Genomic DNA, 24,718 nt, shown 5'->3' on the forward strand with positions numbered 1-24,718 from the left:
CTTGACAGGAAAGGTGTAACAATTCCTTCCCTAACTGACTAGGAGGAAGGTCCAAGTGTTCACACTGTCATTACCTTGCTCTGCTGAGATCTGACAGCTCTGAAGTCCAGGCCATGGTCTGACATGCATGAAATCACTATTCAGTTTTGCAGGATCTTGTCAGGACCTTTCAGCTCAAGGAGGAACAGAGCTAGAGAAGTATCAGGTGCTACATTTTCCCTCCTACCTCTTGGTTATAGTTGTGACAGTTTGACTTTCGGATAGCATCATCTACCTCTATTTCCTAGCCCCATGTGCTCCACGAGGCTTATATGCTCTCAGTGCTCTACATCAACAGAAGGAGACAAAAATAGTTGTTTCAGAGATGCAGAAAACTAATGGGTGATAGACAAGCATGGTGCATGGACAAGGAAATGGCCAACTTATAGGATGCTGTGCTATAGCTATATCTAGAGGACAAAAGATGGACTTTTTTCTGAAGTATAAGCAGCAACATGCAGAGATTCTCAGAGGTTCTCACTTTGCTACCTCCTCAATACTTGTACTCTTCAGGGGCAGTGACAAAAGTTGAATCCTCTGCTTTCTACAGGATAATAAGAGTGAGGTGATCCACATAGACCTGACCCTTCTGACTTTTCATAGTTAACTAGCAAGCTTTATTGCATCAGATAAAGCATGATTCACTTACCCTCCTGCTGTTCACTGGTACTTAGGTAGCTGGATAACTGAAAGGCTTTGGAGCTGGATGGATCCTGAATGCTTCACAACAGGAGTTGTGATGTTGCTGGTGAGTATGGAAAACCTGCATATACATGCTGCGGTTTTGTTTCCCAATTCTATTATGCCCCTCCCATGAAAGACCTTGAGTAAGGAGGTGTTTGCTGTCACCAGCTACTTTGTTTATTCCTTTAACTAACCCCTGAGTAGTCCTGAGACAGTGCAAACACTTTCCTTAGGACCTGTCACACGTTTAGGGTTCTCCACTACTGATATCCACCCTACTGAAAAAAGGCCTAGCCTGAAAAAAGGGCATGTCTGCAGCATTGATATAGTCTCAGGCTCCTTACAATACCAAATGCTTACAGAGCCCTGCTCTGGAAACTGCTGTGTCAAGACTAACTCACTAGTTCTCAGAGAGCCCTCATGAGTTGTATGAGTAACTGTATTAATTTGACAGGAAGAATTTTCTTAAATAATTTGCCCTGTGTCATTCAACCTGTGAAAATAATTAAGGAATTTCTAGCTTGAGGTTCAGTGCCTAATCAATCACTCTTGGCAGGTGATTGGTGTAGATAATGGAGATGGAGAATACTTACTGGGCTATCTGGAAAAAGGGAAGATGGTGCTTACACACAGTAGCCTCAGCCCTGAACAGAGACAGTGTATTTGAATAAATTCATGGCTCAGCAGGTACCTGTATGCTGTCTTTTCTTGGTCTTAGCACTTGCATGTGTGTGCAATGATATTAGGAAATTGCACATGCAGATTTGCACAGCGGGCCTCAACTTCAGGCTTTGAAAATCTGACCCTTAGGCTTCTGGGCTGTAGCCCTGCAGGCACTAGAGCGCCATCTGCTCTCACACCCTGCATTCTGGCTAACCTGTGACAAGTTGTCTGTTAAATGTCTCAGCTGATGGGACTGCCCCTATTTCCCTTGGCAGTCTGTTTTAAACATAAAAGATTATGTTAACAATCAGATTTCTTGATAGTCCTCCTCCTAGATGCTCCTGTCCTTTAAGGTGTCTTGTATCTTATGGTTATGCCTCCTTTACAGCTCTGAATAATACAACACTGGTGTTACAATCCTTTAAAGTTTGTATTTGTCACTTCTGGCCCCCGCATGGTCTTGCAAACTGCCTTTGTCATCTAAGTTGTTTGAATGACGAAAGTTGGTCTACTAGGGGGAGACTCACTATCCCCGACGGCGATTTACACAGCAGGTATGATAGAAGAATTAGGCTCCATGTGTTGAATGAGGCTGGAGGTGAAAGTGTTAGGATTTATCACTACGAGCTATCAGGACATTCATGAGGAAGGAGGCTTTCGGTACAGTGGATCATCTGCGGATCTTTATTAAAAACTTTGCCTAATGATCTGCACTCTTCATACATGGGGCCTTAAGAGTTGAAGACTGTGTCTACTGCACAGCAGCAGTAGATGGGTATATTATGTACATTTTTTTCTCAAATGTATATTCTGTTTATCTGAACTTTGTATTTTCCTGAGAATTGGTCTGATGTGAGGAAAGATATGACACTTTCTGTTCTTGTTCTGTGACACAGAGACCTTTCTCACTACGGTCCATAAAATAACCCTCCTCAGGCTGAGAAACCTGGGACACAACCTAGAGCTGTGGTGTGGTGCTGGCTCAAATGTCAGGATGAGCGTTTAGCCCTCCCGCAGGCAACATTGTTCCCATCCCATCTATCCCTAGCGCAGGCCTTTGTTTGTGCCCCATGGGAGGAAAATAATCCCCTCGCCTCTGACCACACCTGGATTCAGCCTCCAATTTGGCACCTTGAAAAGTGGGCCAATTCACTAATGCTCTTGCAAGGACTAAAGCCAGGGTGAATACAGCTAAATCTCACAGCTCTAATTAGGTGGTGAGTTAGCAAGGGGAGACCTTGCCTGTCAGAAAAATGAGAAAAAAAACAGAGTGAAAGAATGAAACAGAGAGAGGGAGAGAGAAGGAAAGAGAGAAAGAAACAAAGAAAGAGAAAAAAAGAGGGAAGGAAAGACAGACAGACAAACTAATGTACTCTCTGAAAAAGAAAAAAGAAACTACAAAACACTTAATAATTGTAATCACTGGGAGGCCAGGAACAATCCCTTTTACTTGCAGGTGCAGGACAGAAGAGACTTTCTTGTATAGGTCTGAGGCCTGAGCATTTGAGGGGAGCCAGGCCTGGAGGGCGGCCACAAAGCAAATGCCTTCATACATTTTCTGGCTTGCTTTGGCTGTAGATCTGTGGGGAAGTCTTTACTGGACAAATTAGACAAAGGTGTTCCTGTTTTTATTCCTGGGAATTCATTGGTTCAGAGAAATGTCCTGAAAATACGTCAAAATCCAGTTATGCTGTCACAGACAAACAAAAAAATCAGCTGTGGGTTTGGCTCTGGCCAAAAATCAGGTGTTCTTCACTGCATATTTAGTAATCAGATTCCCTTCCCCCCACCCCCAGAAAAGGCAAAAAAGCATCTGCTCTTGATTACTTGAAATAAAGAAGGCGAAAAGCTGCATGTATGGTTTCCTTAGCTTCTCCTACACAGAAAGCCAGGGCCATGGAAACACCAGACTAAGAGGCTTAGAGTAAATCCTGGCAGTCTCAGTGCTAGAAACTCTCCCACTGATAAACAAAGCCTAATAAATAAGTTTGAGAGAAAAAACAAATGAGAGTGTGTCATTGTTGAGCAATTAATTAGGATCCCTCTAAGCATTTGTGCTGCAAAGAACAAGAAAATTAAAGAATATAAAAGCGTATGTTGGCAAGAATAAGAACATACTAAAAGTAAACACTGCTGTTATTATTATTAGCAATAAAAATAATATTAATTGCTTGTATTACAGTAGCACCTAGTGGTGCTACTGGAACTCATCCCCAGATGAGATCAGGATCCCCAAAATACAAAGGTCTTAAATAGAAATTGCACGTATGTGTATGCATGTGCATGCATACATATACATATTGTATGCATATATACAAACATACACTTACATATTGCTAAAGACACAATTCAAATAATGAAGAAACCGCAGCAAATGGAAACCAGGCTAGAAAATATTTTGTTACTTGACTACTCTTGTTCCTACCTACTTGCTGCAGTGCAGCTGTTTGCAAGGGTTACTTACAATATATAGACTACAGAACTATAGTTGTAGTGTAGGAATCAAAAAAATATATACATGTTTGTATGCATATATACATACATATATATGCACATACCTCCCCCCCATCTATATGAGGTTATTTTCTCCTAACTTGGATGAGAATGACACAGAAAGCTTGGCTGAAGAAAGACTCAAAGTACTACCGCACAGGCTCCGTGTACTCGCCAAACACCATTTGTTCACTACGAGTCAAACTGCTGCTGTCCTTTCTGTGCAGGCCCCAGACAAATCTGGAGAGTGGTCTCTTTCCCCAACTCGCACTGCAAAATCCTCCCTTAAGAAAATGATAGTTCAGTCTCAGCTAGCCTTGCCTCAAAGCGAAGCAGGGTAGAACTGCGCATTTCAGATTCTGCACTTGGAAGTTCTGACTTCTACTAAACCAACCCAAACAAATAAGAAAACACCTTTTATTTTCTAATGTGAATTTGCCTGCCATTACAAGGAGAGAGTATAAGGACCCAAATGAAACACAGTTAACTCTAACTCCAGATTCATTAACACCTGGGAACTAATTTAATCGTTAATGATTTAGTGCCTAGATTTCCTGAGAAAATGAGCCCTTGCAGATTATCTGGGTTCCTATCTCAAGCAGGATGCTGCCGAGATTTTTAAAAACTAGTTTTACTTCAAAATATCAACAGTAGAAGTGTTACAGTCTTGAGATTTTCAGTCCAGAAATTGCACGGTGGGTCGGGGCATCAGTTTAACATCAGAGACGTGCTTCGTTTGAATGATAATTTCATTAGATTAGTTTGTAAACTTTTAATGCAGGTTGTATTATACGTCTAGAAGACACCATTTGTGTGACAGACTATCCTTCATAATCCCCCTCTTCAGGCTCCTTGCAACAAAAGCCCCTTAATGCTGAAGATGTTTGGTGGGAGGAGAAACATTTTCCAAACAAGCAGAGTCTCTGCACCAGCCCAGGTGACAAAGCGGCCTGAGGAGTTTCTGCGGGCTGCACCGGGGCTGGCCTATTGCTCTTGCAGCCACCTGCTGCTTAAGCCATCGGTCAATAGATTAACTGCTGCTATTACTCAGTGTTTAGAAAAGTAAGTTATGTGGCAGAACAAACAAAATCAACCTGTTTCACACATGTTAATTCAAAATTTAATAAATCTGCACTGAGAACAGTAAAACAATCAAAGCTGGGAGATGGGGGGAGTGCAGGAAAGCTCTTGGTATGCGCTGGTCCTCGAAGCACAGTATCACATATCAGATAAAAAGTCTTCATGGCATCTTAAACAAAAGGATAATACTCTATTTGCTTTTCAAAACTCCCTTGACACGTCCCTCCTCACCTTTGCTTTCCTCCCTTCCTTCCGGCTTGGCGATGTTGCGCTGGACGGTGGGTTTGCGGTGCTCTCAAAGCCTCTGCCACATAACGTAAATTCACAATAAGTGGTAACGGTGGAATAAATTCCTAGCAAAAATGAAATAAATGTTTTAACAAAGAACATCACACACACACACACACACACACACACATACACACGAGAGAGAGAAGGTCTTTGGCTTGCCTTCGCGCAAAGCGGACGCCTTTGTGGCACCGCTCCCTGGCCACGCCGCGGCAGGGCGGGAGGAGGCCACCTGGGGCACTGAGGCATTTCGGGCGCCCCAGGCAAGTACCCAGTGCCGCGGGGCAAGTGGAGGCAACGGCTGGCCCGGCCAGGAGGCGCGACAAAACCCAGCAGTGCCGACCGCAGGGCCTTGCCGCGTGCTCGGCCTCGCCACGTAGCCACCCTGGGCGGGGAGTGCCCGGCCCGGCCCAGCAATGGCCGTTGCAGCGGGGAGGCGTTGCCATGGAGACCCCTGCCACCGGCCGCCACCAGCCGCCATCTCCCGCCGGCGCCCCAAAGGTCGGTTGTGAAGGCCCCTCTCCCGCCACCTGCAGGGAGGGGGTGTCTTTGCGCTGTTTGAAGTCGTGCCAACAGAAATGGAAACTAGGTGTTTGTGCAGTCTTTTAAAATAATTGCACTAAACGAGTATCTGAGGATATTTTGTGCTCAGCTTTTCTTACCTCAGAAAGATGGGACCTTTCCTACAACTTGCCACCTGCTCATCTCCAAGCAAGCCCCACAGACCGTCTGTGGCTTGCTGCCTTATGCCATTTCACAAGGTAAAAAAAAGACTTGGGAGAAAATACAATCTTCTTTTTCACAAGCAAAAAAAGGGGATAGGGCAATACCAGATGTTTGATCCGGTTAGGTTAGATGTTCTCCCTCCTTGCTTTTCTGTCACAAGCTTCGAAGCACTTGCTATTCCTCATACTCCCTGCAAATTGAAGTTACTGGTAAAATAAAGTTCTAGTTCTCATTTTGGAAAGATCCAGCAAGGCTGTTACTGGAATAAAGTTCCACTTCTGTGATGCCCTTTCTTAACACAGCCCTTTCCCAGTCTTATACTTCATTTATAAGGCTTTTGTTTCACTCATCTGTGACCTAAAACTGAAAATCAGCAGTAGGGTTGCCCTTACTTGGTTTATGGTCATGGAACAGATGCTCCCACTGCGTCTGCGTTTTGTCAAGGGACGCTCCTGAGAAGAGACGGGTCCAGAGCATCAGTTCAGATCATGGGCCAGTTTGTCCACTGGGGTTTTCCCACTGGGATACCAGGGAGGAGACAGACGTGGAGAAATACACTGTAACATGTTCCTACTCAAAACACGTACACGTCTACACAGGGTGAAATAACTTTGTAATTTTCTTCATAACTATTTGTTACTACTATTCTTCTTTTTTTTTTGCTGTTTGAATGTTGACAGCATCATTAATTTGTTGGGTCCCATACAAATGAATAAGAAGACACGGAGAGAAGGCAGAAGGGCCAGTTAACAGTTAAAATGTTTCCATAGCCAAAAATCAGAGCTGCCTTCAGTGTTCTGCTGGGAACAGCAGGCCTTGGGTGGGCAAAGGAGAAGGAGGACTTTAGATTAAGTTACATAGCAGTGCTAATCAACTAATGTGCAAATAGGAGAGGGGAGGGACCCACGCTGTAGCATCTTTCCAGAGTTCCCATAAACTTAACACCAATTTTGCCAAGCACATGTGACTGCTCCAGAGTGCACACAACTGCAAGACAAGGGCAGTGTTTCCTCCATTAGGAAAACAAGACATCTTCCAGGAAGGTTTTCTGTGTGAATTCCCCAGGACCCATAGATTGGGCTGTGATTTCTTTGCAGACATTTAGGCCTGGATCTGGCAGACGCTTCTTCAAGTGAGCATGTGAATAAATGCTACCACGAGCCTCCATGCTGTTTGGAGGACTAAAGGCTCCCCTTTCACAAGACTGCAAATCTCCTGAGAGGAGAATGTAGCAATAACTCCAAAATATTTTCCCTGCAGACCTTGTCAAGCTGTTTTTTCCCTGGTAGGGGAGCATTTAGACCTCTATGAACAAGATAAGATAAATGATTTATTGTGGCATGGTAGGTGCTGCTAGGCTATCAGCTGCCATCATGGAGTCCAAGCTGATGGTTCAGGCAAGATATTAGGGGCTATCTTTAAAAAGGACATTTATCTCAGCTTTCTAAAATACATCAAAGCTCCTTGCATTTCTGGAAATATTTGGGGCTGAGTAAAATGCTAAGAACATTTCAGCTGGACTTCTGTCCTCCTTTTTCTCCCCAAGTCTCATCACACCCCTTCCAGCAGCATGGTAAAATAGTGTTGGAAGGTTAAAATCAGAGGCCCATGCATAATATAAGACTGTCTGTGATCTGAAAAGGCAGAGTTTTGAATATCTTTGACTCCAAGATCTATTCTCCAGACAGGACATATAGTAAAGAAAGCCAGATCCAGCACCATACTTATGTTGTGTAATGAACACATATAACACTAATGTTTCTCTCTCTTTCATTCACCGCATCTTTTTCCAAGAAGATGGGTGAGCATCTGTCTTCACAGCTAACACCAAAGCTAGTTTTCAGTCAGTCTGCTAGCAAAAGAGCAGGGTCCTGTTTACTGTAATACAGTAGAAATTAAAGCTCTTTCCTGGTTTGTTGTGCAATGTCCCCTCATTTGCTGGCAAGGTCATCTCAACAGCATTATAAATGGATACTCCCCGATTCCTTTTCACTTATTTTTATGTGACATTTGCTTTCTGTACATATATTAATTGCATTAGCGAGACAAAATGTGGAGTAAATAAGAATATCTTCAGATGTTACTTTCTTTGGAAATAGGAAATGTAGTGTCATCTTAGACTGGATACTCATGAGCCGAATGTTGCTTTATTGCCATGAGACAGTTAAATTACATAATTTCTTTGCTCCCTCATAATGAGGAAACCTAAGCTCAACTGTTTTACCCCTTTGAAGCTAAGAATTTAAACTCTGTTTAAGAAAAGGCTGATTTTGGATCACTTTCTGTTCTGAGTGTGCTTGGTATTATACAGGGTACAAAGGCAGCACACATTGTATCATGACACTTAAACTGTTATTACGCTTATATTGCATTTGGAAAAAAAATCTTCAATCATTCATAGTTAACCTAGGAGAGCATTTTTCCCAATGCGACACTTAAATGTTTTAAAAATAATGGGATGGTTTGTTTCTTTCCCCCTGAATATGAGGCAGTGAGGTTAGAGGGGAAGCAGAGAGGGCATGAAAAGTGACTTATATTGTCAAGGTCTCCTTAACTGTTAAGCAGCGGGAAAGAATCAGAACGCTTTTCTTGGGTGAAAACAGAGAGATATTCTCCACTGATGACTGTTCTTCTAAGCCTTTCCTATCACAGGCTAGCAGTTAAAATAATACTCACCTACTGGGCATCCAGCAGAGTTGATCTACCTTTTCTGCTAGGAGGTTCACGTCCAGTCAAGCCTGATTAATCTGTTGCAAGTCCTGAATGATCCCAAATATAACGTGTAACAGCTACACCTGTTTATCAAGTCAGTTCATTTCCCTTCCCCTATTCCACACTGAAAAGGAGCATTAATTAAAACAGTAAACAAATGAGCGCCTATTCTAAATCAGGGCTGCAGGCAAAGAAGAGATAACTTAGGCTCTTGAGAAGAGGGATTTTCAGTTAATTTATGGAATCTACTGTCACTCTCAGGGCAAGGGAGCTTACTTAGCTGGGAAATTGAAGCAGACAGGCTTTGTCTAAACACTTCTTTTTTCATGGAATATCTTTTTTTCTATTTTTTTAATCAAGTCCTCATTTTTTAGGAAAGAAATTGATAGATTTTTCCAGCGTTCTGGTGACTCATACAGCTTTTCTCCCATTAGACCTCCAAAAGGTAGAGGAGAGGAGTAGGGGGGAGGCAAGGAGCCAAGCTTTAAAAAACAGTGTTAGAAAATGATATGTTCTGCTATCAAATTGTTCCCCAAAAGCCAAGTGCTGGGTTTCCATCCACTTTGATTGTCTGTCATTTCACTAGCATTTTCATCTAGGATCTGTACCCTGGTCCTGGACCAGCACTGATGTGAGGGTAAGCTTTTGTCCATCCAGAGACCCAGTGACTGCAGGGAGCCCACCTGAATGAAGCAGTTGCAAAATGAGGCCAAAAAGAGAAGCCCAGTTCTTGTACTGAGGAGCCGACAGTGGAAGGCCCACACCTAAGCGCTGGTCACTCTGTGGGGCATGTAGATGAAAACGTATCAACAAGCTTACGGGACTGGGACAAAGAGGCCAGTCCCGCCTGCTCTCTTTCCTACAGAAGTCCCAGAGACACCGAGGACCAACCAGGCAAAGCCTGGCTCTGCTCCTGGCACTGTTTTACGCGTGTGGTTTGCACCCACTTCCCAGAATTGGCACCGGGCGGGCTGCAGTGCCGGGGCCCAGCTCTGTGTGAGAAGGAAGTCACACGAGGAAACTACCCAGACGTGGGCAGTGGCAAGGTCAGGGCCTCTGCCCCAGCATGCTGAATTTTGCCTTTTTGAAGGAAGGCACATACGTATTCATTTTTTAATACATGGGGAGAAACAGATAATAAGAGGGAGCTGAGCTGCCGGAGAAATAGGTGCCGGGCCCCCACCGAAAATGAAGGGGTGATGTGCTCTGACTTCCCCTTCACAAGACGGTTGCTGAGCTAATTGAAACTGGCTCTCCCACATCCATGGAGAAGGCCCTGACCTCCTCCCTACGGGCAGCTACAGGGGAGGGCTGGAGGGCAGAGAAAACCGTCTCCCTCTCCCTGTCTCTCTCCATTTTTAATCAGAAATTCTACCCTGAGAAACCTTCCCTGCTGTAGCTCTGGCTACTCCCAGGACAAGTTTCAGTTTCAACAAATCACCATTTTCTGTCAAAAAATTCACAACCTGCTCTCGTTATGAACTGCTCTTCAGTTCCAGTGCATAGCTAAAAAAATTACTGCTCTGCCCAAAGTAAAACACTATTGGTAAAGAGACAGTTTAAACTCCTATCAGCCAGGATTTGTCATGATGATGGCTGTGTTTCTCTGGAATCATGCTATCAGTTTGCATCTTACAATACTGTTGGGATTCTCTCCCTGGGCTAATTAATATATTAGGTGTTTTATTTTATTTCAGACTGCGATTTAGAATTCAGTTTGTAAAATTACCTTGAAATTGTAGTTTTCATAAAATCACAGACAGACCAAAAAAAGTTCTGTAAATCTTTGTCATTTTGGATATAAACCTCTTTTAAAGATACAGGAATGCCTTGTACATATTTCAAGTCATTCAGCTTTTCCTTGTGGCATATCCAGTAATCATGTTGACAAATTAATGGTAGAGAATTAGTTGTACATTAAAGATTTAAATTATATTATGCAGCACATTGTCATAAAATGATATAAAACAATAGGAAAATAAATGTAAATTAATTCAAGTTACTGACATGTAAAACACAGAGTGACATCTGTACACTTAACAACTTGCACAGCTGCCATACTTTAAAACATAAAGTAAGTGTTAGGCACAAAGTAATTGGGGAAGTGGTATAGCAAACCATGTGTTCAGCAGTGAGCAGAGAGGTAGGGGACAGGGCTGGGTGCAGTGTTTGGGAATTTCAGAGGGCTGGGCAAACTGTAACTCCGGCTCTAAACAAACAAATCTGTGTCCAGAATCACTCCTTTGTCCCCTCGGGGGAACACTATAAAAGTTTCCTTTATCAAGCAGAATGAATACCTTGTAATGACAATACTCGGGGGTTTGTATTATCCCTCCCTGAACGAAAACCTGTGAGTTCCTATAAATACCAAAGTGAAATTGCTTCCAGGGGCACAACCCTTGGACTTTCAAGGGCTTGCACACTACTGTGCAGGCTAATTATACGGATTCCGTTTCCTGGTATGAAGGAATGTATTACCTGCAGCAAAGGATGCATAAAATATCAGGAGCGGGAGGCGCTAGGAGGAAGCAGAATGCCACAGTGAATTCAAGTCCTAGCTCTAGGTTTATACCCACAATCCAGACCCATGCTGAGAGACTAATCACTCGGGCCATTCTTAGGGCTGTTGTCCAATCAGTCTCTGAATAGCAAAACTTCACAATGCAGAGTATGAATTAGAGGGGAATAAATGTGGGTGCAGACTTTTTTTGCAACAATACCTAACTGGGCCTTTCAGCGAGGACAACTAATGGACAAAAGCACGGCGGAAATTGAAGTAACTTTTAGAGGCCCTCGCGGCTCTTGTCAGTAAGAGCTAGCTCTAAAATGGTAGCACCGGGTTCTTTTTGTGTGGACTGGATCAATTATTTGCAGGGGGGGAAAAGAAGTCTTAAAAATTGGACATTTGTGTTGTGCTTGCCTTGGAAATTATGGCTGTTCACTGAATAAAACCAAATATTTTTGTCTCCTCCTTCTCTCTTTGGTAGATGCTGTAATTATTTAGGCCGTGGCAAAGTGCTTACATTCCACACCCCTCCCCCCCCACACACCAAAAGAAGAGAAAAGCTTCTTGAGCTATAGAAATGTCAGGTCTGTGTTTTAAAATTTAGCTTTGTTTACCCAACAGAATGGAATTCATTACTGTGTAAAAGTGGTTCAATTTTCTGACCTTTTTTATTCAAAATGTTGAAAGTAGCAAAAAGCTCATTTGAAGGTCACAGGTTTATGTATCTATTCTCTTAAGTGTTTTAGAAATTCATATGGAGGACACTAAAGGTGGAATATGTGAAAACATACTGTTCATTGTTTACCCTAACCTTGCCATGATTATTAGATAAATGAGTGAAGCAAAATGGCATTAAAAGCCATTGTTAACAGTGATTTTTTTTTTTTTCCTGAAGACTGTTCATTTTTGCCCCTGATCTGCAAAGGTCATTTTCTAATTCTTTTCACTGAGTAGTTTATATAACTTCTGCATTTCAAGTCTATAAAAAGCTTTTGCAGACTTTTCATACTGTAAGTAGTAATTTGTTTCATTACCGTTTGAATTTTTATATGTAATTCCTACAGGCATTTTGATGATATTGTCAGGCTTAAAAGCTGAAAGGCTTTTCAGTTATTTTTTTTTAACCCAGATCCATTCTATCTGGATAATTTAAAATTAGTGGAATTAATCAGTCAGTGATTTAAAAGCCAAACTTTGCTAAGAAAGAGATTTGAAGCAAAATCATTTTATTTTTTATATCTGCAGCTTATTTGAAAGGCCTTTTCAGCTAGTTATCAGAAGCTGATATTTAACTGTTACTTACTCCTCTAATTTCTGTCTTTTGTTGGGAGAACTTTCTTAGCTAGATCTTGTTGCTCTGTTCCATGCTAATTGCAGCTTACATTATATAAATGGCTTTGTAAAGAAAACTATAACCCTAAGCCTTGAAAGTTGCATGTTTCTATTTGCTCAAACTTGATGCACTTATTTTGAGAGGGTCATTTCAAGGAAAGCTGTGTAGGCACTAAGAATGTCCTGTATAATAAGCTTAAACAGAACCTTTTGTTAAGCCTAGTATTCTCAGGCCTGAAAATTAGGCCTCCTTTTTCTAACTGCAAGCTGAAGTGGTTCATTACTGCAGCTTCCTTCTCTAGGCCTTGGCCCAGCCATTCCCAGTACTCAAGCTCTGTAACTTCCTTAAAAAGGAAGAAGGAAAACATGGCACACAAAGGTCTTGTTAGCACTTCCTATGTGAAATTAGCAGCTTTCTAAAAGGTACAACTCCAATTACCTCACATTGTGGGGACGCGCACAAACCTAACAATGAGTCCAGTCTTGCAAGTGACATTCTGTCTTTCTAGAGTTACTTCCCTAATTAGGAATGACGAAGCGCTATTCTAGTGAGTGCATCTATTTACAGTGGGCCACAATGCTTTAACTTGAGCATCCTTCTGAAAGACCAGTGTTAAAAAACACAAGTGCTCTTTTGGCAGAGCTGTCTATGGGGAAGCGCCGCATTCCTAACGGTTACACCCTCTAAAAAGTGTAGCTGCTTTTCCAGTATTGTTCACACTTCAGGATTCATTTTAGACAATAAAGCTTCTGCCCAGTGAGCTCTGGGAATTACAGTGGACAATGGGGAGGCATTCTTAGGAGAGTCTAATGATGGAAAAAAAGAAAAATATTTATTGCTTTTGACAGTTTCACAAGGGGCAAAAATCCTTGTCATGGCTAAAGTTTCCACAGCTGTTGGAGGAAGGATGGTCATATGGACTAAAACAGTTCAACTCCTTTGTTAAGAGGCTGAACACAAGGGCCAAGCTGTGAAATTAAAGATTAAGTTCATTAAGGTAAGATAATTGTGCTTGCATTGTTGTTGATACAGGTGTAGCAGCAAGGCCTGACTTGCCGAACCTATTTGCATGTTGGCTTCTCAGGAAGCGAATTAGCTTACCCGGCTACATGTTGGAAATGTTTGTTATTTGCTCCGTCTATGGCCCCAACCTTCATGACTGTGTTGGAAACGTAAAGCCTTTGTGCGGAGCAACTCCGCAAGCTGAGCGGGAGGTGGGGGAGGAGAACAGGTGCTAGAAATTATGGGGGAGCACCACGAAACGTACCTTCGCCCAGAGGAGAAATGCGCGCAGACTTCTGGCTTGAATATGAATCAACTTATTCCCCCCGAATAGAAACATCTTGAAATACCAGTGGTGTTACTGCGAGAGAGCAGGAATTATTAATTCCCTGGTAGCTTATTTGACAGAAAAGTGTTACTGATTATTAGTTTGCTACTACTAAGTGTTTGGATTCTTCATTATTATTGGGTTATTTGTATTGTTAACAGTTCAAAAGTTCAACAGTTTCAACTAAATTGCAGTATAATATTAGGGTTCCAGTGTGAAATTACTGTAGTTAATAATAAAATAAGACCTTTGTGTAGGTATATAGATAGCTTCCTAAATTCGTTAAAAAACCCCTCATGAATTAGCACAAACATACTGTTGGAGGCTGTGCTATTTTGAATCAGCAGATCAATTATCTATTGTGCTATTTCTGTGACGAAGAAGGATGATAATTTCGAGTGACTAAAAATGCTGTAACACAGTTTCCATTTTATTTCATTAAAATAAACATGAAGCAGGGACTCGCATTAAAGAGCCTGACAGTTCTGTTTCGCTATTTTACTTTATCTAGCACAAAGGTCGCCCAGCACAGCATCCGATTTTAGGCTTTGCAAGCCTATTACATACAGAAATGAACACTCTGATGAGCAGAATTGTTTTTCAAACCTGGTGCTCGAAAAATGTGCTTGCATGACATACCCTATGAGAGAGCACAATTTAATTTGCTCTTGTTTTAGCTGATATGATGCCGCTCCTCTGTGCAGCCCTCTGCCTGCTTCCCGGTGTAAGATAGTTTCAGATAGTACACTGTGATTAGAACACAAGTCGGATCTCTCATATATTTTCTTTCACAGTTTTTGCGCAGGTTAGTGTCAACATGTGAACGCTGACAATTTTTTAGAGATCAGAATTTCCGCATTCTAATGTCTGTACTTTCTGGGTCAGGCCTGCACACAGAATTTAATTTTCTGTCTCAGTCTACCTAGACAAGCTAATAGCGTCTATTCCCATTCAGGAAAAACATATGAAAAATACTAATCACAGGAATTCCTCAAAGATGAGCTCTTTTATCCCAGGTTGTAGAAATGTGCATATTAACGGGCACTCAGAAAACACCACGTTTCTTCTCCTTCGAGCTAACAATACTTTGGGCCCAATCCTGCTTAGATTAATGGATTAGTTCCATTATCTTCTGGCTGCTTTAATCTGTTTTTCACATATAGGTGCCTGAAGAAGCAAATAGTAGTTAAGGCTAAAAATATGCTGAGCAATAGATCTGCTAAATAAAAGAAACCCTGCTCTTTGGCAGAGTCATCTGTTTGTACACAAATTCTCTCTTCCTGCTCCTGGGGAATATAGACCACATATCAGTGTTTTTAGAAAGTGAGTAACATATATCATATAACATTCAAGTAATATATAACCTCTTTATGACATCTTTAAGGTTTAGGATCTAGGTCTACTCCTCCTGTATAGATAATGAATTCTGTTTGCTCACTTGAGAGGAAAATCTGTTACATAGCTGGAACATATATTCTATTCTAGCTAACATAATATTTCATCATTTGAACTTTTGGATAATTATGAAGAAAGTTGCAGGCAACTTCTCAAATTTTCTTACGTCCCATTTTATATTTTGCTATTAAAGAGAGCAATCATTAGAGCAGTTTTTTGAATGATGCAAAATATTTTTTACTGATTTTTTTTTAAATCTCAGTCTGTTTTTCTATAAAGGGCTATTTATTACCAGAAATAACTCAAAGCATTTTCAGCTAAGTGAAAAATTTTTAACATAGCCTATGAAAAATCATTTATAAAAAAAGTTTCATAAAAAAATATATAAATTTTCAGTGTGTTCTGTTTTAGTGGATTTTATAGACTGTTAAAAATACATGTAAAATACAAGTGAACAGTTCATGTGATAATTTGCCTACAAATCATTAATGACATTAAATTCACTTTCCGGCATGTAGACATGGCTTAGGAAAGAAAAGAAATCCCAGTCTTTATTAAGTAGATCCCTGTCTAAAGAAAGATATTTCATTGAGATGGGTAAAAGAGAAGTGAAGAAAAATGGCATTTCAGCTGTATTTCTCCATCTGTGTTTGCATGTATGCAGGAGAGAGGCATACAGTGATATATGAAAAATAACATCCCTGAGGTAGATTGTTTTCAAGATGAGTTTGCTCCCTGAAATTTTTCATGTTGCACATGTAAGTGTGTATCTCTGACGTGTGTATACACAGATGTATTGATGAATGCCTATAGAATTTAAATGTGGATAGGCTTGAGCATAACTGTGTATATGAATACAATTTCTATATGGATGTATGCATCTGCATGTATACTAATTTAAATACATATTGAATACTTTGGCAAATTCATATTGCTTGATATATGTTATATCTCAAATTAATTGTTCATTATCATCTTTTCTGGTTTGAACAAAAACACAATGGATGCAAGAGTAATAAAAAATTACTTTACTTTGAGATAAAGGACTTTCTGTAGCACTGTTTCTATTTTTCCTGCTTTCCCATCATGCTGTCATAAAAAGGTACTAATAACAAATTTTTAGAAACCCTTCCCAACTCTTTTGTCTTAGGAATTATGCACTGAATTTTCAACTGTTATTAATAGTTATTAGATTCCATTTGTTCTATGATTGACCACCTCTTCTAGAAGAGTAATTTATCTCTTGGGAATATATATCAAATTTAAACAATACCTGTGTTCTGCTAAAAAAAAACTGAATAAAATGCAGTTCAGAGACATGTTTCTGCTTGTGTTATTCTTTGTAGAATGAAACAGAACACTTGTGAAACTGAACTTTTCAAGTGCACACTGATAATTGTAGGAGTCAGCACTAGGCATGTGTATGGCTCAAAAGAAGTTTTTTATGCAAACCCAGAATGTTTTTTCTAGCTTATATGCGAGGTGTTTTTGACTAAACAATATATGGCGAATATTATTAAGAAATCTATGAGATGATTTCATTTCCCCATGTCCTCTACAGCATGTCCTAAAATTGTAATCTTACTCAGCTGCCGAGGCCACCTCCTGTTCTCAGTGGATTAGTTATTTAGCTTAAGTATTAAGTATATCAGAAAAGCTTAATCTAGGAGTCATTGTATGTGTTTTAATATTAAAATTTGTCATTGCCAAATCAAATTTTAATATTCTAGAATATGTTCATCCCCTTTAACAGTATGATTAGCAAATATTTTGCAGTGGAAATAGATGGACAAATTCAGTATATGGTTTTCACACAAGACATTGTTCTGTCCTGCTGCTAGTAAAATGCTCAGAGGTTGTTTTTTTTTGTTGTTGTGAAATATTTTTTTAAAGTATTAAGCCAGCACTTCTAAAGAATCTTATATGGGCTAGGAGGGCTGTCACTAAGCATCCATGCTTTTTTGGCAGGAGAAATTAGCTTTCCTTGAGCTCCATACTGTGCTGCCCTATGCAGCCAGTACACACATTAGCAAATGCAGAGTTAGACTGCGGTGTGGTCACTTCAGTGACTGTGGCATGGGTATACTCTTTTTTTTCTGCAAGTGAGTTATTTCTTGCAAAGTTAATATTACAACTTTTGGATGTAAATGAATCTTTTCTTAGGCATGAAAGCTTGCAGGCATCTCCTGAGTGATGCATTCAGCTTGTGCACAATACTTTGGCTACCCATTCACCGAACTGTCCTCTTGTGCAATCCTCCTGAGGGTCCTGGGTAAGCACAGGTAGGCATCTGAACAGGCTGCAGTCACTTCCAGGCCCCTCTTTTTTAAAAAAATTGCAGGAGATGATAGACTTAAATGAGCCTTAAATGAGCCTAGCAGATTACATGCCTAGATGTAGGGGAGAAGATGTTTATTTTAGGTACTATCCTCATGCTAAATGTCTATTCATACTACCAGGCCAAAAGTATTTGTCTCTCCGTGGTGTATGTCCACACGACCGAGTGCAGAGATATCCCACCTAACTTTAAACTAGCTTGGGTACAACACAGAGTCCAAATGAGAAGCAAAGCAGTCTTGCCCACTTGAAGCTTTGACTTCCTGGGGCCAGACTCCTTCCAGGAGCTAAGCTGGCATGTTGCTCCACAGCACAGTGGCCTTCAGTACAGACGTATCCTTAGACAAAAAGTCTTCATATAGCCAGGAATGAATGAACCCTGTCTTGAAGACATGTATTTAGCCTCTGTGGTTTTGGGGTCTGTCTGAGGAGGCTTGGGACTTCAATTCCTGCAGTCAAGAAGTGCAGAACATGGATGCTGTTATTCATTGAGTGCGCTGCTCTTTGCTGTCTCACTGCCTATGTTATCGAACTGTAATTCTAAACAGACCCTGAAAAATGCTGATGGTTTGAGTACACTAATTAATTCTAAGTATAGAGTTAATATCATTTAATTTTCTGAAGAGTCTCAGCTCTTCTGATACACTTCTACCTCATGTTGTTCCTTTTTTTGCCTTTTCATGAAAAAGTGGAGTTTGGAAAATAATAATGATGGTCAAAAGGGGCTCAAAGGCTACTTGAGTGAAGGCAGAGGACAGAGATGCTGTTTCCAAAGTAGGGAAAAACCTCAGGTGCTACTTAAGGTCCCAAGTAGGAGAAACAAGTCAAGGGAGCAGTATGATATGAGATGAGAGGGTAGATTCAGACAGAATAAGCTGAAGAAAATGAGAGGAGAAATGCAGGTGAGTACATAGAGGTTTTAGAGCACTACCAGTGGGGATGATGAGTTTAAAGGGCATATGGTAAGAGACAGGGAGCCAAAAGAAAGACTAAAAAAATCTGTGATATTGGTTAGAAGGAGAGAGAAAATTGACTTAGGGGTCAATTCAGAATGTTTTTAAGAATACACTTGAGTCTAAGTACCTAAATAGCTTCACAGAAATCCAGCAGATGACTTGTAGTGAAAGCCATGCATGTACCCATGTACCCTGCTGAACTGGAGCTTTTAAGGACAGCATTTATATAGGTTTGAGTAAGGGAGGAGTTGGACAAGAAAAGGTTGCAATAACCAAGATGATACATGGCCAGCATACAAAGTAAGGCTAACACAAACTTAAAACTAAAAGTAACGTATTTCTTTTTACATTCCAGAGCTTCCTATGAGCTTTTCTCTGGTTTCATTCTGTACCTTCAGTTTTACTTTTACATCAGAATGACAACATTCAAAACTAACCTAAAACTTCAGGTTCCCTAAGTTTCAGCTTGGAAGATGTGCCATGTTGGGGGTGATAATACAAAGCGATTTCACTCATCGCTTGCACTGGCTCAAGCTTACATGAAAGATTCTTGAACTACAAGAGGTCTTTTGTCTCTGGTAGCTGCAATGTTATATTCAAGTGGGCAGTCTAGGCACAGACCCTAGAATCTGGTGGGGTGGTAGTTCTAGTTTTTTTAATTTCTAATTTGCATGGTTCCCTATGGACAGCAAACAAACTCATTTTAATATTCTGCAGTTTCCTTTTTATGGCATAGGATAAGTACCTCTCTTCCCCAGCCTTCCACCTTCTCACTGCTACCGTCACTGTATTTGCTGAACACAGAACTTACAGTTGGCGTTTCACATACAAAAAGGGGGTGTGCCTAAAGGCAAAAGTTTTAAGTCCTAATGCAAGCACTTAGCTCCACTCCCATGAGATATATGTCAGGGGTGGATCTAGCAACAGATTCCTTGCACTAGTAAAATTAAGCTGTTATATAAGTGAGGAATCAGGACATAGGGAAAAACCTGGTAGAAGTGGGACAAATGCCATAGTAAGACTCCCTTCTTCTTTATACTTCAATCTCTGCCTGTGAGAGTATTAATAGTTCAGGAAAGATGGTCTCTAGTGTCGCTGATGAGATGTGATGTTTGTGATGGTGTTAAAAGGTATTCCTTCTATTGCCATGGAGCACTTTCCTACCCAAGAAACCTTCCTGTTTTCTTAGCTCAGTAGATGCTGGTAGATGTTTGATGTAACCACAACCATGGTCAATAGAGAGCTAATCTTTTTTTTAATTCCCTTTAAACTGTTGTCTTTTGCTCATGAAACAGAGAGACTGGAAAAGAGATGCTATCGTTAGATGAAATTTCTGCTGTAATTGTGGTCCTCCTTACAAATGTGCTTTCTATGTGGAAGAGGCTTTTTGAATGCCTTTCAGACAAGCGTTTGTCTTACCAGAGTGGACACAGATCAAGAGCTTGCATTGCTCTGACTACGTCATAGATTTATGCTGTCATATAATGAGAGAGCTGTGTTCTGCATCCGGAATAACTGAGAGACGCAATCAGATGGTGCTGAGCTCTGTCATTAAGGAAAATGCCAGCCCTTCCCCAAGCCCTAGGAATGCAAATTAATACAAAGGCTATGCCGGTCAAAAATTGTAGAAATTTTTTTTGCTGAAAATATCATTAATTAAAAAAAAATGAACATTCCAGCCTGATTTAGTAGGGGTACTGACCACTACATGTTTCTTAATCTCCTGATTTCCTGCATTACAGCTCCAACCCAGCCAGGGTTCCCTTTTCACAGAGGCTTTTTTTTCCCTGGTATGTTTTGTGTAGGTCTAGTCCTTTCTGTTTGACAGAACAAGGTAGCTGTATGTGTAGTACTGCCGTCTGCATCCCCTTTCTTAGGGTGGGTAAGTTCCTCTCAAATTTTCTTTCCTTAAAGACAAGAAAAATTTTTCTATAGGCCAGGAAAAATAAAAGGCAAATAAATCAGACCTCAGATTTCTGTTGTTCCCTTAGGAAGACCAGTGGACCCTTTTACAGAAAGATTTTTTGCAGATGTTTTAGAAATACTTGAATTAAAGAGACAACAAAACATTCCTCCTGCCAGAATTGGTGTGGCATCTATAGTCATCCATTAAGATTACTTTCCTATTATTGGTAAATTAAAAGTACCTGCAAATTCAAAAGGAAGAGTCTCTGAGTGAACTGAGGGTCTGAATATCAGCTCCCAGCTTGGTACTTTGGCAAACAAGACATTATTGAGTATCAAAAAAGAAAGTATCAGAACTGAGTGCAAAAGTGGTAGAAGCGTAAGTGAGACCTCTAGTAAAATACCTCATCCACTTCTGTTGTTGATGCTTCAGAAAGGATGAGGCAGAAACTGGAGCTGGGTCAGGAAAAAAAGAAAAAAGAAAAAGTTACAAAACATCTCCAGGTCTGAAAAACAAGCTTTTACAAGCGTGAACTTAATCAAACTGTTCTACTGAGCTCGTGCAATAAGTGACTAAGAATTGGCTCAATCCCATTCCTCACTTTACATCTGTGCATGCAGAATGATTTCTGCTTTCCTCTCCTGCTCTGCAGGTGGAGAAAGAGTGAAACAAGCACCACATTTCCCTTACCCATTCCCAGATCCATAAGATAGTACCAGCATCAATACTCCTACTTACCAGACTTGCTTGGGCTTGTCAGTCTTCGTCACTGGGAAAACTGCCTTTTCCTGATGCTGGTTACTAGACCTCTGAAGCTCTTGTTTCAGTGTCAGTGCAAAAAGTTCAGTGTTTAACCCTGGTGACAGTACAAAGTGAGATATTAAAGCTATGTGGATCAGAACTCTGTTAAAAATGTTTTTCTTAACCCTCTCCACCAAAAGCAACAAGAAAAGCCATCCTAGGAAACTGTGTACAGAATACTGCTATTAAAAGACTGTTATTTACGTAGAAATCCGAAACAAAGGTTCTTAGTCATAGTTCCAACTTGCAAAAATCCAGTCATTCTTCCAACTTGAATATGACCCCTTGTTAGGTAGGCTTTGTGATGCCAGGATTTGGTTGTTTGTCACAGAATCTAAGCTTCTTTCTATTCGTGTGATACCTACATGACAGACAAAAGGATGAAGAGTAACATTGCTGAGAAAACCATAAATATAGTAAATTTAGTGAATTTTAGCTATTAACATTTAATTTTCTACCTAAACTAAGCAAATAATGTATTATTTATGTGTACATACATATCGTTTTGATCAGATGCAACACTTCGCTCTCTTCTTCAAATTGCTAGCATGATTTACTTGTTATCAACCCTCAGCACTTTTCCTCTTCTTTTGTACCTGCTCATACTACATTGGTTGTCAGTATATGGAGTGTTTGACATTGCTGCTGCCATTGTAAATTGAAAGATGGAACCATGGGCCAGATTGTTTTTATCTTTTATCCAGTTTTGATGTTTTCATCTGCTCTTTGCCAAGTAATGTCAGCCATGATTATTTCTAACTTGCCAAAACTCTGAAATGTCACTCTCAGGTGACATTTCCCTATTAAAAAGACTCTACCACAAGCATGTTTCTTTTTCCAGCCCCGAATGTCACCTTTTCTCCCATAATTACAGTGGTCTAAGTGACACATTTCTGGACTACTGACAGTTTTAAAGATTTGCTGTTTGTGGGTATTGCAATTACTGTGCATTACCTTCTCCCTTCTGAGAGGAGTGAAATTATTTCCCTAAATGTTGCTGCCTTCACAGTTTCGCCTTTGATTTTGCACAGTTGGCTCTAGACTAGATCTAGATTTGGAAGTAGCTGGGAATAACTTAGTGTCGGGGGAATAAATAACTTTGGACTTCGCTACCACCGTTACTTAGATGAAATGTTTCCTAAACTTTGCCCTCTTGCTTGGAAGCACCCTCAGATGGTTGTACCCTCAGAAGGTGGAGTTTGTAGGCAAATATTTTTGTGCCTCGGGTGATTTATGGTTGTTAATGACACCTCTAATTACACTTATTCTGTTACTTGGGTACATTTTATGCAAGTGTCTGCCCTGTGTAAGCGCAACCTTGTGTGATGACATGTTGTATTTTAGCCCGTGGGCCAAACCCTGGGAGCAGCCTAGCTCACACTGACAACTGTGCCTATAAAGCAAACATGCATGAACCAATGGGTAGAAATACGTGACGAGGAAAGGATACAGTAATGATATATATATATATATATATATGATATATGATTATATATTTCTATTAGCATTCCAGCTCTTCATTTAGAGAAAGAATAGATTGAAAATTAAGTCAGTAAGTTGACTGGGCAAGTCCAAGTTAATCATTTTCTTGTTCTGTCTTCTAGCTTTCTGTTTAACACCAAAAATAAAACTTAGTGATCAGCAGGCACTACTGACCTGGACATTGTCCAAATTAAGTGAAATGTACTGTAAAAGCAAATAATAGCTCCTTGTCTCATCTTCTCTTTTTAAATAAAATAAATCCGTGGGAAATGCACAGATGTAAACCAGAGATCTACCTGTGCAATTAACAATATTCTATATTTCTCATGTGTTTCACAAATGATCTGTTCTGGGGACTTGATCCAAGGGCAGCTGAAGTCAACAGAACCTGGTGGACACCCCATCATTTATTCTATGTATCACAGCAAACACTTCAGGGGCAGACCTACCTGAGTCTTCTATGGTCTCTAGAAGGGGGATTCTCACAGACGTATTTGAACACTAACTACGGACTCGACTATTTCAGACATCTGAAGAGCAAACTACATAAATCTACAAGTCTGCACTACAGATCTCTGGAACTAAGAGCTATATTATGACTTTGTAAAAAGGTGGATTCCTTTATTGATGACTTTTGGACAATTGTTTTTTTAATTTATACACATGTACACAATTACATCAAAAAATTACTTGCATCAATTAGGAGCCTGAAACAGAAATTTAAAGAATGGAAAGAACAAGAGCAACAATAGACTTCACAGTCAGTCTCCTTTAAGTCCTTACTATAGTCATGAAGTTAAGACACAAAAGCATTTGCAACAACAACATAGTGGGCAGAGAGTATAAAAGAGAGGCCGTGCAGCCATTAAGGCAATTAAGAAAGATTAAGATTGCTTGTGGTGGAAAGACCCATTAATCAATAGGCCAGAAATCACAGCATGTTGTAGAATATACTTCACAAAAAAAGAGAACAAACAGGCTAAATATATCCCATACCAAAGGTTATGGAGTTCTCATTAATGAGAAATCATATTAATCCCTCAGATATTACTGGCTCTGCAGTCAGGATTTCCATTTGCACAAGTAGGAATAGCACCGATGGAATGCATCCGAAGTGATGCAAAACTACTGTTTAAAAACTAACTGTCCACAGCTGGCACCATAGATAGTTAGAACAATAGGAAGTCTATTTATGGAGAGAAAGCAGAGCTGGCTCTAGAGGGAATGGGTGGCTGGTAGTCAGTATTTTGCAGAGTAGGGACAGTTATTTATCACTAGTAACAGTGATGGCCAAACCACCATTCAACTATCTAAAGTTGCTGTACAAAGATGACATGAAGCCTGTCAGAAGGGCAGGTAATTGAAAATCCTTGCATTTGCAAAATGCCTGTGGGCATCTAATGCAGGTCTTCATATGGTAATGAGGAGAGGAAGCAAACTGGGAGGGCTACTGCACATGTTAAAACCTGCACCTGAAATAATTGAAAATTGGCTGAGACTGGAGGCATGTAACCAGACTGAAACCAGCTCTAGGGTGCTCTGCTTCATCTTCAGCAACAAGGTCACTATTCAATTTCAGACCTCCTCATGTCATCTGAGAAGGAGCAGCCACAGGTGGGCCAAAACTGATTTGCTGAAAGTTTTGAGAAATGGCTACAGCTGGCTGGGATTTTTTTCTGAGCAAACCAAAAAGCAAGGGTGGAAACAAGTGCTCTTTTCACAAAAAGGTCAGTTTTGATTATTTTTGAACTTGAAAATGACTCCTAGAATCGTCTCTCTGGAAACTCCTGTTTTTCTGACTCAAAAGGACTTTTCATTTACAAATTTGAGCCAATAATAGGGAAAAATATTTAAAATTATCAAAACTCTTGAAATGAAATATTTTGTTATCCCAAACCATGTTATTCTAGTTGATTGGTTTGTAAACATTCTTGAGATGAGCTGATTCAGGGCAGGATTTATTTATTAGTTATTTAAATCTCTAATT

The sequence above is a fragment of the Apteryx mantelli genome, chromosome 3, assembly GCF_036417845.1.
Source record: "Apteryx mantelli isolate bAptMan1 chromosome 3, bAptMan1.hap1, whole genome shotgun sequence".
Classification (NCBI taxonomy): Eukaryota; Metazoa; Chordata; class Aves; order Apterygiformes; family Apterygidae; genus Apteryx; species Apteryx mantelli.